The following is a 16,689-nucleotide window of genomic DNA, read 5'->3' as shown; positions in this document are numbered from 1 at the left end:
TGGTGGTGGTGGGAGGGTGGGGGAAGTTATACATTGATCATTGGGACCGGTTCCCCATTTTTCCTCCTTCTCTCCTCACCTTCCCCTACCCTCACAGTATTGCTACTCCTATTATTGTTTCTGAAGCATTTATCTGTCCTGGATCTCTTATCTGTACCAGTATATATGCTCCAGATTTGTAAGGTAGAGCTGGGGTCATGATGGGGGGGGAAGCATTAAAGAACTAGAGGAATGTAGTCCATCATACTTTCACTGTTCTTCACCAATAGCATAGTTCAGATGTATCAGTTCTTCTTTGGGCTTCCTTATTCAGTGTCCAACATTGACATGCATATGATGCAGTTGAAAATACTATGGCTTGGATCAGGCCTACACTAGTCTTCAAAGTAACATCCTTGCTTTTCAACACTTTAAAGAGGTCTTGTGCACAGATTTACTCAGTGTGGTTTGCTGTTTGATCTCTCGACTGCTGCTTCTATGGGCATGAATAGTGGACCCAAGCAAGACAACATCCTTGACAACTTCAATCTTTTCTCTGTTTATCATGATGTTACTTATTGGTCCACTTCTAAGGATTTTGGTCTTCTTTAAATTGAGTAGCAATCCATAATGAAAGCTGAAATCCTTTATCTTCATCAGCAAGTGCTTCAAGTCTTCCTCACTTTCAGCAAACAAGGTTATGTCATTTGCATATTGCAGGTGGTTAATAAGCTTTCCTTCAAACCTTATAGCACATTCTGCTTCATATAATCCAACTTCTCTGGTTATTTGCTCAGCAGAGAGATTGAATAAGTATGGTGTGTTAATCTGGGTACTTTAGAGAAACAAATTCACAGAAACCCATGTAAAAAAGAGAGTTTTATATAAAACTTGATGTACACCAAGAAAACACCAAGCAAACACCCCAATCCAGTGCTGCCCAAGCCCACAAGTCCAACATTAACCCATATGTCCGACACCAATCCACAAAGTCCTCCTTCATCTCACAAAACACATACAATGATGCTGAATGCAGGTGGAAAGTCAAGTCAGTGAATATGTAAGTGCTGGCAGGGGTCTCCACATGGCTGCTTCAGCACCCAGGGCTGCATCAGTGTAAGTCCATGCGGCTTCTCCTCGGGGATGTCCTATAGGAAGTGAGCCTTGCCAGCTGAAGCAGGGAACTGGCTAAGGTAGCTACACCCTGGTCCAACCATCAGAAAGCAAGAGACCCGAGAACTAGAAAGGCAAAGCTCACTGAGCCATTTTTCTCTCTACTCTTCTATTAACCTCACATGTGTTTATCAGCCAGGTTGGCACAATAAACCTTAACTAACTCATATGGTGAGAGGATATAAACCTGATGCACACCTTTACTGATTTTAAACCATGCAGTATTGTTCTGTTTGCACAACTGTCTCTTAATACATGTATAGGTTCCACTTGAGTACATTGAAATGTTTTGGAATTCCCATTCTTCTCAGGGCTACCCATAGTTTGTCATGATCCACACAAATTCCCTTACATAATCAATAAAATACAAGTAAACATATTTCTGGTGTTCTCTGCTTTCAGCCAAGACCATCTGATGCCAGCAATGTTCCACTTGTTTTCTGTTTTTTCAAGTTAAAACTGAACTTCAATATGAGCAATCAGTCTCTTCTCTGATTTTAGTTGCTGATACTAAACTTCTCTATTGTCTCTTTCCATCGATGTAGTCAGTTTTATTTCTGTGTATTCCATCTGTGGAAGTCCATGTGTATAGTCAATTTTTGTGTTGTTGAAAAGGTATTTGCTATGAATAAGCCATTGGTCTTGCAGAATTCTATCATGCGATCTTCAGCTTCATTTCTATCACCAAGACTGTATTTTCCAACTATAGTCCATCTTTATTTCCAACTTTTGCATTCCAATCACCAATAATTACCAATGCATCTTGATTGCATGTTTGATCAATTTCTGACAAGACATTGATGTAATTCTTCAATATCTGTATCCCTAGCTTTAGTAGTTAGTACATAAACTTGAATAATAGTTGTATTGATTGGATGTCCATGCAATTGGATAGGCATTATTCTATCACAGACAGCATTGAACTTCAACATAGATCTTGAATGTTCTTTTTGACAATGAATGCCATGCCATTCCTCTTTACTGTGTCATTTGTAGCATAGTAAACCATGGTTTTCTCATTCAAAATAACCAATACCAGTTTATTTCAGCCCATCAATGCCTAGAATATGTAGTATTATGTGTTCCATTTCATTTTTGACTTGACTTACAATTTGTCTAGTCATAACGTTGAACATTCCAAGTTACAATTATATACGGTTGTTCTTTTTTGCAGCTCTTTCCTTCCCATTTTAAATCATGCCTCATTAGCAAATGAAGGCTTTTCTCATGAAGGCTTTACTCCATCTGTCACTCTCGTTGACTGTACTTTGACAGGGCACCTCTTCTTCACTCATATTTTGAGAGTTTTTTGAGCTGAAGAGCTCATCTCTGGCGCTATCTGTAGCAATGTTTGGTTTCTGCTCAGTAGATTTTAATAGCTGATGATGTTTTGATGCTGTCCATAGGGTTCTCAGTGGCTGCTTCCTCCGAAGTGGACAGCCTGTCCCTTCTCTGTAGTCTGCTCTTAGTCTGGAAGCTCTGCTAAGACCTGTTCACTCTGGGTGACCTGGCTGGTATTTGAAATATCAGTGTCATTGTTTTCAGCAACCCAGCAACGCACAGGCACCACAGTATGACAAACTGAACGACAAGAGATGGGTTGAGAATGAGTGTTCATTATTTTAACGAGCTCTGCTGGTGCCACAGTAAAGTGCTCAGCTGGCAACCAGGTGGTGGTGATTGAACTCACCAGTTGCTCCGCAGGAGAAGGATATGGGAATCTATCCCTATAAAGGTGTGTAGCCTTGGAAACACTGTGGGAAATTCGACTCCATATTCTAGAACTTCTCTGAGTCAGACATAACGCAGTAAGTTTGGATTGGCTTTGGCTGGTTCATTATTTCAATTCAACCTTTTAAGTCATTCACTTTTGCACATTGTACCCAAGTCAGTGATTTATTGTTCAGGCACTTTGTTTAAGTTACTTAAAATTTTATTTATATCCTCCTTTCATCATTTTGGGTACTAATTAAGCTTCTTTGATAATTAATTAACTTTGGCATTTCATAATTAGTTTCATTTCAAATTAAACAAAACTTAGTGAGCGTTTTTCTTCATTTAATTGGGTTTTTGGTTTTAATGTTTTTACTTTGTACAAATCATCTAATCTTTTTTTTAACTCCATTTTAAGTAACACATATTGAGCAGCACATAAAATGTCAAAAATTTTAATTTAATTCATTTCCAAAGCAAACAGCTGATAAAAGAACCTCTAAGAATGTAAACAGTATGTGGACATTTTGATGGTTGCTTTTGTTTTTATTGTGCATAGTTGTGCTTCTGCAGAAAGCTGTAGCTATAAATGATGGAGTTATTTATTTTAGTTAAAATCTATTAAGAATCTGTCTCTTTAGAAAAAAGTCAGATGTCAGCATTAAAATACTTAACAACAACCAAAAAAGTCCTTACTAATTAACTGGTCAAAGTGAAAATGTCAGGATTATTTTTAAGTATAAAAAAATGAGTTGTGCAGCTGTAAATAAAAAGAAATAGAAGAATGATTGATTAACCCAGAAAGAGGTATATTGTGAAAGTGGAGAAGAAGGTTATAAAACAAGTATGTAATATGTTTCTTAAAGCATTTAAGTGTCAGAGAGAAAGCAGCATGTAACAATATACACCAGCTATCCAGCCACTTAATAGTGGCAATCTGTGATGGGATGAAGGATTGAAGGTGGTTTTTTACTGTCTAGAGTGTTCCTTGTTATGTTGTATTGCTCTTTAGAGTGTCATGGTGCATTCATTACTTTTATTATCAGAGGGAGAGAAAGGAACTTAACAAGCTTTTTATTTTCATTTTGGAGAAAAGTAAATGATAAGAAAGTCAATGAACAAAAATAGCATTCCCTTTCCCTCTTACCACAGAACTCTGTTTGTAAAATAAATAAATGAAAGGAGAATAAAAAAAGTCAGTCAGAAGGTAAACTTGGATGTGACTGACCACTATGAATTTGAATCCTAGCATTTGCAGATTTCAGAACCTAGCCAAAAAAAAAAAAAATCTTTCTTTGAGGAAACATCTTTGCCTCCCCTCTCATAAGCTGATACACAGAATTACAAAAAGATAGGAAAATACAATAAGTCATTGTGGCTTAGAAATCCAGTCTCCTGGATATCCTTCCCTTTCAGGGCACTGACTCGATGCCAATGAGGACATGTGTGCACTGCTTTTTCCAAGGTGTGAGGTTAGCAGATGACTGCCAGGCCAATCAGTAAGGCTTTTGTGCACTGTGCGAGCAAGAAGAAACCAGCTATTTTAACCCAGGCTCAGGCATTCCCTTCTCTGAGCTCCCTGGCGGATCCTTCAGCTGACTCTGAGCCTTCCAGATAAAGCCACTTTTATGCTTCTCTGTGCGTTCTGAGAATCCTGCCAAAGCCTTCTATGAGGTATCTGTGAATTGACCCTGGGAGAGCACCACACTGTGTCCGCTGCTTCCTGTTCTAAATGGCCCACTCCAGCGACACACTGTAATACTACTCAAGGTGAAGAGAAAGGGCTGCCAGGACCTATTTATCACTTTGCTGGCCTTGGACTATGCACATCCGTCTAAAGCTAAGCGGGGGCATAGGAAGAGCGTTCTGTCTCTCCCGCCTTGCCAGCACTAGTATCTTGTATAAAGATTAAAATGAAGTGTCTAGTGTTTCACTGCCCTAATTTTCCCACCATACACAGTGACACTCTTGACAGATGTGTCAAGGGATGAGCTCAGGCAAATAGGCACCTGCAGTTTCACCAATAAAGACTGACTGTGCCCAGCTCAAAAGGAGACACTGAGCAAATAGTTGATGGTTACCTGTAAAATGGAATATTATGCTGCCATTAAGAGCAATGTCGAAGAGCGTGCAGTAAAATGAAAAGAAAACTAGAATATTCCATTAGTTATCACACAATATATTTAACCAAAATAACCCTGCTTTGCTTGTAAAAGTTAACGAGACCAATAAAAAATGTCACGATAAATGGAGAGAAAACTGAGGTTGTCGTGGGTTTTCTTTCACTTGGAGTCACCGTGAATAACCATGGAAGTTCAGAAATCGAGCGACACGTTGCATTGGGCTAATCTACGGCGCAAGATCTCTTTAGAGAACTAAGAAGTAGACATCACTCTGAAGACTGAGTGCTTGAACCGAAGCATGGTCATCTCCATGGTCTCATATGCATCCAAAGCTAGGCAATATATTAGGAAAACCAGAGAGGAAATGATGCATCCGAATTGTGGTACTGGCAAAGAACACAGATTGTGCTGTGGACTGTCAGAAACGGAACAGTGAGTCCCGGAAGAAGTACAGGCAGAATACGCCTGAGAAGGGAGGGTGTCGAGACTTCCGGGACACCACGGTTGGTAAAGTAGAGGGTCGATAAAATAAAGGAAGACCCAAAATAAGATGAATGGATACCGTGGCTGCAACAATGGGCTCAAACCTAACAGCAGCTCTGAGGACGGACATGGCCAGGCGGTGCTTGGTGCTGCGTGCATCGGGTCGCCGTGGTCAGGACAAGCAACAAGGAGTAACCCAACACACGTTTCATAGTTACTTTTGAGTAGGAAAATTGTGCTTGACTCTCCCATCTTTACCCCCCTTCTTTATTTCTTACTTTCTCTCAACAGTATTTGCTGAATTTCATATTTAATCCAAAAATGGAGCTTTAAAAAGTGGGATATTTAGTACTGATGCTTATTTTCAACGGAAACCCTTCAATCCATTTGGAACAAAAGCGACAAGAGTAATTCACTTGGAACAAAAGAGTAATCTTACTTCTAGCAGTTGCTCTTATAGTTTTTGTACAAGTCTCTACATTTACACTAATTGAGCATCTTTTACTCCCTTAAGATTACAGATCACACCAGTAAACACATGGTACATTCAGACTGAAGTTTGAACAAGCCTTAAGAGTGGTGATCAGCAGCAGGATGGTTGTGGCTGCAGTCTGAACAGAAGTGAGGGCTGAGTTCTTTGAAGACATTTAGCTCTGGTCTGGTACACTTCTTTCTCGGGATGGTTCCTCCTGGCCTCTTGGACCACGACCTTTATCAGTCTTCCTTCCTCGCCCAGTCGTAGACCAGTGGTTTTCAACCTCCCTAGTGCCTCCACCCTGAACTACAGCTCCTCGTGTGTGGCGACCCCCCAACCATAACATTATTTTCGTTGTTACTTCATAACTGTAGTTTTGCTACTGTTATGAATCGGGTGACTCCTGTGAAAGGGTTGTTCGACCCTCAAAGGGGTCACAACCCACAGGTTGAGAACCGCTGTCATAGACCAAAGCACACTGTTTACCCCTGGATTCTTGTATGTGTTGATGATGATGCCTGTCTTTAGGAACCTGGCATCAATAGGCTTGTTGTGAGATCAGTTCAACGCAGGCACTCATTCCTAAAACCACACCACCCACCCACTCCCACCCTGCCATACAGCCACTTTTGGAATTGAGATTCTGCTTGCAGAAAACCCTTCTGAGATAGTTTATTGTGCCAGCCTGGCCAATAAACACAAGTGGGATTAATTGAAGGGTGGAGAGATAAATGGCTCAGTGAGCCTTGCCTTTCTTGTCTCTCACTCTTTGATCATCGGACCAGTGTGCGGCTGCCTTGCTTGTTCTGTGCCTCAATTTACAGGATACAATACCTGTGGGATACCTAGCCTGTGGACTGTGTTGCTGTAAGTTGAGGTCCCTTTAAGAGCACACGATTGGAATTTACATCTCTGGAGCCGGGGACTGACAGTTGGTGACCTGGCTGACAGTTAGTGACCTGCCTTGCTGTTTGTTGCCTGTGCTGGGATAGCCTAGCTCTCTCTACAGAGGACAACCTGGCGGCCCTCAAGACTTGAAGGACTGCCAGTGTCTCACAACTCTCTCTCTCGGGAGTGAGTTGCACTGAGCCATTTGTACTGCTTTATAATTTAACTGTTCATTTCTTATATTATATATCTATCTGTATATAATTTAACAGTTCATTTCTTGTGTTATCTACCTATCTATCTATCTATCTATCTATAAAATTATTAGCAATCTGGTTTTGTCTCTCTAGAGAACCCTGTCTAACACACCTTCTATGTGAAGGTAGTGCCATGTGAACCCCAAACATGTCAGGGTCCCAGAGTAAGTAGATCATATTTGAGGTTGGTACAAGAGCTAGGGGGTCAAAACATACAGGGGTGGGGGCCTAAGGAGCAACATGAGACTCCAGGGGGAAAGAGGAGAAAGTGGAAGGGACCCAAGTGAGGTGGGTGGAGGGGATGTCACTTTATGGGTGGTTGGTCTGGGGTAAAATTTTAGCTAATAATGCTAAACTAATACACCAGTGAACCAACTAAATATACTCTGTTTTCTCTCTATACCTCTTCCCTTCCCTTCCATCATCCCATAAACATGTTAGGTGTCTACTTGGTGCCCAGCCTAGTACTGGGTTCAGAGGATATCCCCCCAAAATACTCGAGTTGACCTCAACCTATGGCGACCCCTTGCGTATGTGAATTAAACTTTGTCATAGGGTTTTGATTGACTGATTGTCTCAGAAGTAGATCACCAGACCTTTCTTTGATGAGGTGGGTGGGTAAACTTGCACCGCTTATCTTGCAGTTAGCAGGCAAACATGTTAATCACTTGCACCACCCAGGGATTCCTTTGGGGTTATAATAGTGAGCAAAAGTCCCCATGACCCCTTTCCCTGTTGGAGCATGTCGTCTATTGGGAGCCAACTGGTCAAATCTCCACACAGCCAGAGTTGTGGTCATGGCAAGTGCCGTGGAAGAAAAAACAAACCACCCACTGCCATTGGGTCAATGCGACTCTTCCTGCAGGACAGGGTAGAACTGCCCCTGTGCGTTTCTGAGACTGTAACATCTTATAGGCAGACAGCCCCTGTCTTCCTCCTATGGAGCCACTGGTGGTTTCAAACTGCTGACCTTAAGACTAGCAGCAGAATGCATAGCCACTGCACCGTCAAGGCTCCTGCATACATATTAAACGAGGGTATGGAACACATTTCAGCGGAACTTCCCTATTAGAAAAGACTAGGTAGTCAATGAGGAAGAGGAAGATCCTCAACAAGATGGCCTGACCCAGCGGCTGCAGCAGAAGGCTCAAGCACAACAATTGTGAGGCTGGCGCAGGGCCAGGTGGTGTTTCCTTCTGCTGTCTGCTATCAGTTGTTCCCATCGTCAGAGCCAGATCCCCAGCACTTAACAACAACAACAACAAGGCAGGGTGAGGAAAGGTGGTGCAGACCGTGGCAGGGAACAGGATGTGTATGGCTGATAGTGCTGCTGTTTGGGTATTGGAGACTCAGAGCATCGAGAGAAAGCTCCCCTCCGGTCACCCCACAGGATCTGCCCAGGTACCAGGGGATGTCCCTTTATATGAACCTTTATATTCATTTTTGTATGTTTAGATGCAGCCATAAAATTTTGTTCACACAGCTGTACTTTTGGGTACATGATTTGAACAAGCCCCATTAAAGGACCACAAGGAAAGAGCACACCCGTTGACTGTGTGCTCTGACTTTTGATTGCTGAATGGCCACTGTCACCCAGCTGTTGTTTTGTCACCTTGATAACTGTAAAGCAAGCACCAAAGGTCAGGCTCTCAAATTTAGGTTGTCATTGTGATGTGATTCGTAGGCACTTCTTAACTTTGCTTCAAGCTGCAGCTTTGATTTTAGCAACAAGGCAAAAAGAAAAGAAAAACTGTCTTGTGTGTTTTCTCTGTAATTCTTTGATAAGGCACTGTTTTTAATGCTTGAATTTAGAGAACTTCAAAGACAATTAGTCCTGGTCAGAACATTCATCTGTGATTATTTTCATGGTGAAATTGCAGTATTAAATCTCCTGATGTTAAGGGAATGATTGTACTTCAAAGCGTAGGTTCAGAATATTCTGTCTAGTCTTGCCACAAGTTCACGTTCCTTAAAGTTTTACTTTAGTGGGAGCTGTTCAATGGACTCAGAGCAGGAGCGGGGGGAGGGGGGGGGTCCGGCGCGATGAGAACACCTGGTGTTCCTACTCAGCGATCCAGTGGATCTTTTCCTTTTAAAATCCCAATCAGCAATCGTGCTCATTTCTTCAACATGCAGGGCGGTCCTGTGCGTGTGTGGAAACGGTGGGAAAAGGACACGATCTGAACGTGGACTCCCAAAAGAAGGCATTGTGTATTTATTTTTTTTAAGTTGAAAAGAAACCAAACTCTTACTTTGATTAGATATGGTAACAGAAACCAAATGGAATAAAAGAAAAGATTAAAAAAATATTTTTAGGGCAAACTTTTGGGAAAAGAATGGTCATGTGATTAGATAATGTTGACCCACGAGATACCGTGACATACATATGCAGTGTGACATTATTAATATAGAAGCGGAATAACAAATAAGGTCTTTCAATACAGCTTCAATTCAGAACAAGGAAAAAAGAAAAAGCCTCTTTGAGATGGACTGGGAGATCATTGATTGTTAGAAGAGTTTCCCAGCAGGATGGCAGAGGTTTCGTGTGCTTCCTCCTAATCTGACATCTGGCTTCTTGTTTGTGTTCTAAGTGTTGCTACAGTGGAAGTATTCATTTTCTTTCCTTATTTCCCTTTCATATTTAGACCAAAGTTTGTCTCTGTTATTCTTTCCCCCAGGTTACTTCCCTGGTCTATAGCCTTGAAGTAATTTATATGTGGCATAAATATTCCTAATTCATAAAAGTCATATTGAATGCTTTATGCTTAGTAGCATAAGCCATCTGTGACCACTATGGAATTGTGGTTCTACCAAGACAACCCTCTCCTGGGAGGCCCCTGTCCCTCTGAAGGCACTCTGCTGCCCTGACTTGAGATCCCTTCCCGCCCTTTCTCTATGAGTTTCTAACTGCCCTGTTGGTTGTGTTTTGGGCCTTCTGTAAATAGGAAACCAGTGTGGATGACTCCAGGGCACAGCGACCCATCTGATCAGAGTAGCGCTGTGCTCCACAGCATTTTCAGTGACCGAGTTTTAAAAAATACGTTGTTATGTACTTATTTTTCTTTTCCTCTTGAACTGGACAAGACTTCTAGCACAATTATGAGCAAAAATGGACAGTTTTATTGATATAATTCATATATCATGCAATTCGATGGTGTCAGCATATTAAAAAAGAGTTCTGCAGTCGGCACCATAGTCAATTTTAGGACATTTTTTCCTTCTTGTACTCATTATTATTAGCTCTCCATTTCCCCCCTGACCTCGTATGCTATACCCCTAAGAAATCTTGAATCTAGTTGTCTCTGTAGCTTTGTTTATCTGGAATTGCATACAAAGAAAAAGATACAAAAACAAAACAGGACAACAACAATAACAAAGTAAAACAGAAAGACCTCAATTGAAAAGAAATCAGACTAAAACAAAAACCCGGGGTAAATTAAAAATGTGTCTATAGGGACAACAAAAGACAAGGTTTGTAACCTAGCGACATCTGCACCAGTCCCCTTTCCAGTGCATTCTGTCTGATAGCAAGGCTGTTCATGTCCTTGGTCTACCGTCAGAGGGGCTTTACTGGAGCCTTAATCGATATGGGCACCCAGCAACCACTGGTCAGGGGAAAGATGAAGCTGTCTGCTCCCATAAAGACCCACAGCTTTGAAACCCACAGGGGCAGTTTTACCCTTCCCCTCAGGGTTGCTATGAGTCAGAATCCACCCAAAGGCAGTGCAAATAAAGGATCCAGTGGATCTTTTTCGGAATTACGGAATACGTCTCTGCTCTCAATGAAGGAAAAATGCTTCCTTGTTTTGATGTGTCCTCATTGAGTCCTGATTTGTGGTTGGTTGAACCCACCCACAGCCATCAGGTCGATTTTGACTCCGTGGTCCTGTGCAGGGTTTCCAGACTGTGAATCGGCCCGGGAGCAGACAGCCTCTTCTGTCTCCAGAAGACCGGCTGCTGGGTTTGACCAGCCTTGCAGTCTCTGAGACACTGAGTTAGCCTCCGTGCTTATCCCCCAGCAGGTGGGATGAAAATCCTAAGATTTGGGTAAATTTTTCAAAAGCAGAAGCAACAAGGCTCCTGATTTTATTATCCCCACTCTTGAGTTTCCCAAATTACTGGAGATGATGGTGTTTTGTTTGGTACTAGGTATGTACAGCGTGATATGGATGCAAAAATCATTTGGAAGTCTTTGTGTGTGCTCTCTGATAATTCCCATTTGAGTTTAGCAGAAATGCAGAGGAAGATTACGGTGGCTATCCCTAGTAGTAATAATGTTACATATTGTATTATGCAATTACAATCATAATCTTTTTTTTAAATAACCCAATAGCAGCTTGTTAGTTCCCTGGACTAAAGCTTGTACCACATCTGGATGTAATAACATCAGACCAGCTGCCTCTCTCGCCCCTCTGTCCAACAGGGGTGGGGGGGATGTTGGAAAAAGTGACTTATTAGTCCTCTTGTATTGACCTTTTTAAGGTACTGGGGGAGGGCTGAGTGAGGTGATCAGATTTGCATCCTGAAAAGAGAGAAGACGCACTGCCCTTATAAGACTTTCTTAGGAGACAACACGCCAGGAAAAAGTCCTTAAACAGCAACCATCTGATTTCCCAGCCTGAAGCGCCTCACACACAGGGTGTTACTTTCCAAATGAATAAAGAACACAACTACAGGAAGCAGAGTTCTGCCCTAAAGGAACCCACACTGAAGAGGCAACAGCAGGTAGAGCCGTGGCCCCCATGCACACTAGGAGCTGTCATTTTATGGAAGCTTGCTGCTCCTCCTTCTTTGGTTCCCAGTGCCCTCTGTTCTGGCTGGTGGGGAGGAGGGCCCCTGGGGCAGGAGTGGGCCATGCAGAGCTAGGGAGCCAGGGCTCCAGCGAGTGAAGAACACTAGGCTCGTAGTCAGCTCTCACATCTGCAAGGTCAGAGCAGAGCTGGGCTCCACAGAGCTTTCAGAGGTTGGGCTCTTTGGAAATACATAGGTTTCTTCCAAGGCATCTCTGGGTGGTCTCCAGTGTCCAGCCTTGGGGTGAGCAGCCAAGCACATTAACCGTTTGCAGCGCCTAGCGATTTCTGGCGACTCTGCCCTATAGGGTCGAGAGCTGAGCTTTAGATCCAGGTGTGAGCCCTGGTAGCACTGTGTTCGTCAGTCGTGGGCTGCAGACCACAAGTTCAGCAGTCCAAACCCACCCGCCGCTCTGACCTAGCAACTGCTGGGCCAGGGGGTCTGGGCTGCGGTCTTCTCTCGCACTCTGGGTGTGGGGGCTCAGGGCAAAAGCAAGAGGATATCACTTGGAAACGTGATCTGGCCCAGAGTAAATGTTAGATAAATGTTAGTCATTATCATCGGCAATGCCAAAATCCAAGGGTATGATTGTGTAGTTTCTTAACTCAAGAAAGACCTGATTGTTTTTGTCTCCATCCTAAGCTCTTAGCTCACTGAAAAACAGAGAAACGTCAAAGCAGGTTTATAAAAATGATGACCTGTTTAAAATATTTATATTTATATATATATTATTTGTGTTTATATCACATACTATTAAAAGAGCAACTGGTTGAATGCTCTCAATAAAAATACTGTCTGTTATCCACTACTGTATCAGGGTGGGCTGCGAGTGGGTTATGGTGAGTTAGGCTGCGATCGATCCCACATGGTCGACAGTTCACAGCCATCGGTCAGCAGCGCCACAGGAGGAAGACAGGGCTTTCTGCTCCATCAGCAGTTACAGTCTTGGAGGCCCTCAGGGTGGTTGCTATGAGTCAGCACTGACTCGGTGGCAGGAAGTGACTCACAGAATACGTTGTAAGACAAATCGTTTAGTGATTTTAATCTTAAAGATCTTAAAGGATTTTCATATAAGACAAAAATCTTAATTCATAGTTTACTATAACTGTTCTGATCAACTAAAACAAATGTTCAAACTTTATTTTCTTCAGGGCCCTTATAAACTTTTTTCTTAAATCATTTTATTGGGGGCTCGTACAACTCTTATCACAATCCATACATCCATCCGTTGTGTCAAGCACAGTTGTACATTTGCTGCCATCATTATTGTCAAAAAATTTGCTTTCTACTTGAGCCCTTGGTATCAGCTCCTCACTTTTCCCCTCTCTCCCCGCTAGCCCCCCCATTATAAACCCTTGATCCCTTATACACTCTTATAGATTATTGAGAAACCACAAATAATTTTATCTTTTAGAAATTAAAACTGACCATAATAAACCCATTACATATTAAATAATCTGTTTATGTACTATTAAAAAGTTTTTTAAAGTATTAACTATTAAAAATATTAACCATTAAATTAACTATTAAGAAAAAGACAAAACAAAACAAATGCAACATATCTAGTGAACTATATTGTTTTAAATACTTGTAAATCTTTTTAATGTCTTACCTACTAGTAAAGAGGTGAATTCTCCTAACGCTTTTTGCATTAAGGGAGCTACTCTAGTATACTTAGGAGAGAATAATGAAAATGCAGAATACATGAATATATTATGAAAATAGTTTTGAATTTCTAAACATTCCCAACCATGCTTTGAGAATCATCGAACAAACACGATCCAATTTTACGGTTATAAAAATGGACATCACTGAGTACCATGAGGATATTTCTGAGTCTTTGTACATGTAAACCTTCCATGGCAATCACATGCCAACAGTGTGAGACCATTCACAGATCAATGGCCAGGACGACTTTAGGATAATAGGGCCGCAGTCCCCTTTGGCATAAAGGAAGTGGTGTAACTGTGCCTCTAGTTCTAGAGCACTCTGTCCCAGCTGTAAAACATCTTTTTTTTTTTTTTAACCATACTTCTATTTCTGGTGTCACAAGATGTTTGCAATCAGTTGCTAACCTAAAAAGGAGCCCCAGTGGCATAGTGGGGTGCATGGGTTGCTAATTGCAAGGTTAGCAGTTTGAAACCACCAGCCCCTCCATGGGAGAAACATGAACCCTTGAACTCCCATAAAAAGTTGCCACCTTGAGAACCCATAGGGGCAGTTCTACTCGGTCCTGTTGCATCACTATGAGTAAGAATTAACTGAGGGGCAGTGAGTGAGCTAACCTAAAAGTTAACAGTTCGAACCTACCCAGAAGTTCCATAGGTGAAAGGCCTGGCAAACTGTTTCCCTAAACATGTCAGCCAGGGAACTTCTAAAGAGCAGTTCCACTCGGGGAGGCCACCAGCAGTCAGGAGTGACCCAGCGGCAGCCAGTAACAATCTCACAGCGGCCTGTTTTCCTTCACTCCACAGCCAACGAGCAGAGCAGGCTGTCATGGACTAAGTGTTATGGAATTATGCTTTCTGACTCATTTGAGTGACTAATTTTTCTAGATCTCAGTGTCCCCTCTTGTAAATAAATGAGAAACTTGAGCTAAATGGACTCATGAACCATTCGAATGTGAGACTATAATCATCACTACTATGTATTGTCTAAAGTGGGAAAGTATTTCAATAAAAGAAGGATTTGCATTTTGCATCTAGCTACTGTAGTTCTAGCAGTGTCTTACTGTGTAAAGTTTCAGCTTATGAAAATTGGAAGGAGAATAAGGTTTTTGACAGAAGTAATTATGATGATGTATACTTTTTTTTTTAGTATGGTTTTGACTAGCGATAACAATCTTTGAAAGGTCTATAGGTCCTAGAGCTGGGCTTAAAATGAAAGAACTGTGCATTTGAAGCATACTTGAAAAATATAAACCAATTTTAACTTATTAACGACTGCTCTGTTGTCCATAATTCAGGAGCCCTGGTGGCGTAGTGGTTATGAGTTGGGCTGCTAACTACAAGGTCACCAATTCAAAACCACCAGCTGCTCTGTGAGAGAAAGATGAAACTTTCTACTCCCGTGAAGAGGTTCAGTCTTGGAAACCCACAGGGGCAGTTCTAACCTGTCCTATTGGGTCGCTGTAAGCTGGAATCAACTTGATGGCAGTGAGTTTGGTTTTTGTTTTTAATGTTCAGAAAACCTTTTTTTTACTTAATTAGAAAGACTATAATGCATAGAATCAAATCAGAATTGAATTGAATTGAATTTTTTAATTTAAAATCTTCCATAGCTGTCTGACCTCAAAAAATTAACAGAAATTTGCTAGGCTCCAAATTAGAGAACTAAAAGTGTCATCAGCCCATTGTGATTCATAATATGGTTTCCCAGAAAAGTGCTTTTTAAAATTATCTTATTTTCAGGAAATGTCACTATATCAAATGGTAAGGTTTGTCAAAATGTATAGCATATTTATAAATATAAAGCTGCACTGTTTCCCCCTGCTCTGGACAGTGACCTAAATTTGTAGCAACTTTTTTTAGTCTTCATGTTCGAAGAATTATGGAAGTCATCCCGGTCAACCACCTGCTGCATCAAGGAATTGGGAATCAAATGAATTTGCATCAAATTGGCTTTTGGAACTTGGTTCTATGGAAGAAGGGCGCCACAGATTTCCCCTTTCCAGACACATCCAGGTACAAGAAGGAACAGGAGCCTTTACCAGAAGATGGGATTAAAATGTGTGTCCGTAAGCCAGACTCTGTGGCCTCCCTCTGGGTACAGTGCTCGGGATCTGATGTCAGCCACAAACAGGGTCCATACTGCACCTTTGCCACACAGAGGGATTGTGTGTGTGTGTGTGTGTGTGTATAGGTGTACATAGACATGGCTTTCAATGGACTTAGTATTTCTGAGATCCAACTTTCTGATCTCTAACATGGAAGTAAAGCATCTCCTTCACAAGGTTGTTTTGAAGATTGAATGAGAGAAGGTGTTGTTGGGCCAGGTCCACGGCCCGCAGGCTGGTTCTGCCCGTTACTAGGTTTCTCCATTGGACTAATGACACACCCCTTTCAGAACTCTGAAGGCCTTACCCCACACATAGTAAGAATCCAGTCAATATTAGTATTATTTACACAAGCCTGTGTTCCATCTGAAAGATACCATTTTATATACTTTTTTTTGGTTTGGTTTTGAAGAGAAAGGGTGATACATTAATAAGTACAACTCTGTCTTGTTCCCATTCCTATATCTAACCCTTCTACTCTACTTTCATTGTCTATTGCATGTCTAGGAGTGAGTCCTGGTAACATAATGGGCTACACTTTGGGCTGCTAGCCACAAGGTCAGTGGTTCAAAACCACAGCTGCTGAGTAGGAGAAAGATGAGGCTTTCTACTCCTGTAAAGATTTCATCATTGAAACTTATGGGGGAGTTCTGCTCTGCGCTGTCCAGTGAGTTTGGTTTTAGGTTTGCTAAGTGCCTTGTTGTTAGCTGGCGTAGGCCTAATTCATAGCGACCCTGTGTACAACAGAATAGAACACTGCCCACTGTGTCCATCCTCTTGTCAAAGGTCTTCTTTTTTTATTGGTCCTCCACTTTACAGCACATGATACCCTTTTGTAGGGACTGGGCCTCTCCTGGTAACAAGTTCATGAAATGAAGTCTCACCATCCTCATTTCTGAGGAGCATTCTGGTTGGACTTTATCCATGACAGATGTACCCACAGTACTCACCACATTCTTCACCAACATCATAATTCAAATGCACCAGTTCCTCTGTATTAATTGTCCCACTGCCACATGTATACGAGTTGAT

This window comes from Echinops telfairi, unplaced genomic scaffold, assembly GCF_000313985.2.
Source record: "Echinops telfairi isolate 266 unplaced genomic scaffold, ASM31398v2 ScPeMD7_7468;HRSCAF=8506_0, whole genome shotgun sequence".
Lineage (NCBI taxonomy): Eukaryota > Metazoa > Chordata > Mammalia > Afrosoricida > Tenrecidae > Echinops > Echinops telfairi.
This window is presented reverse-complemented; position numbering follows the sequence as displayed.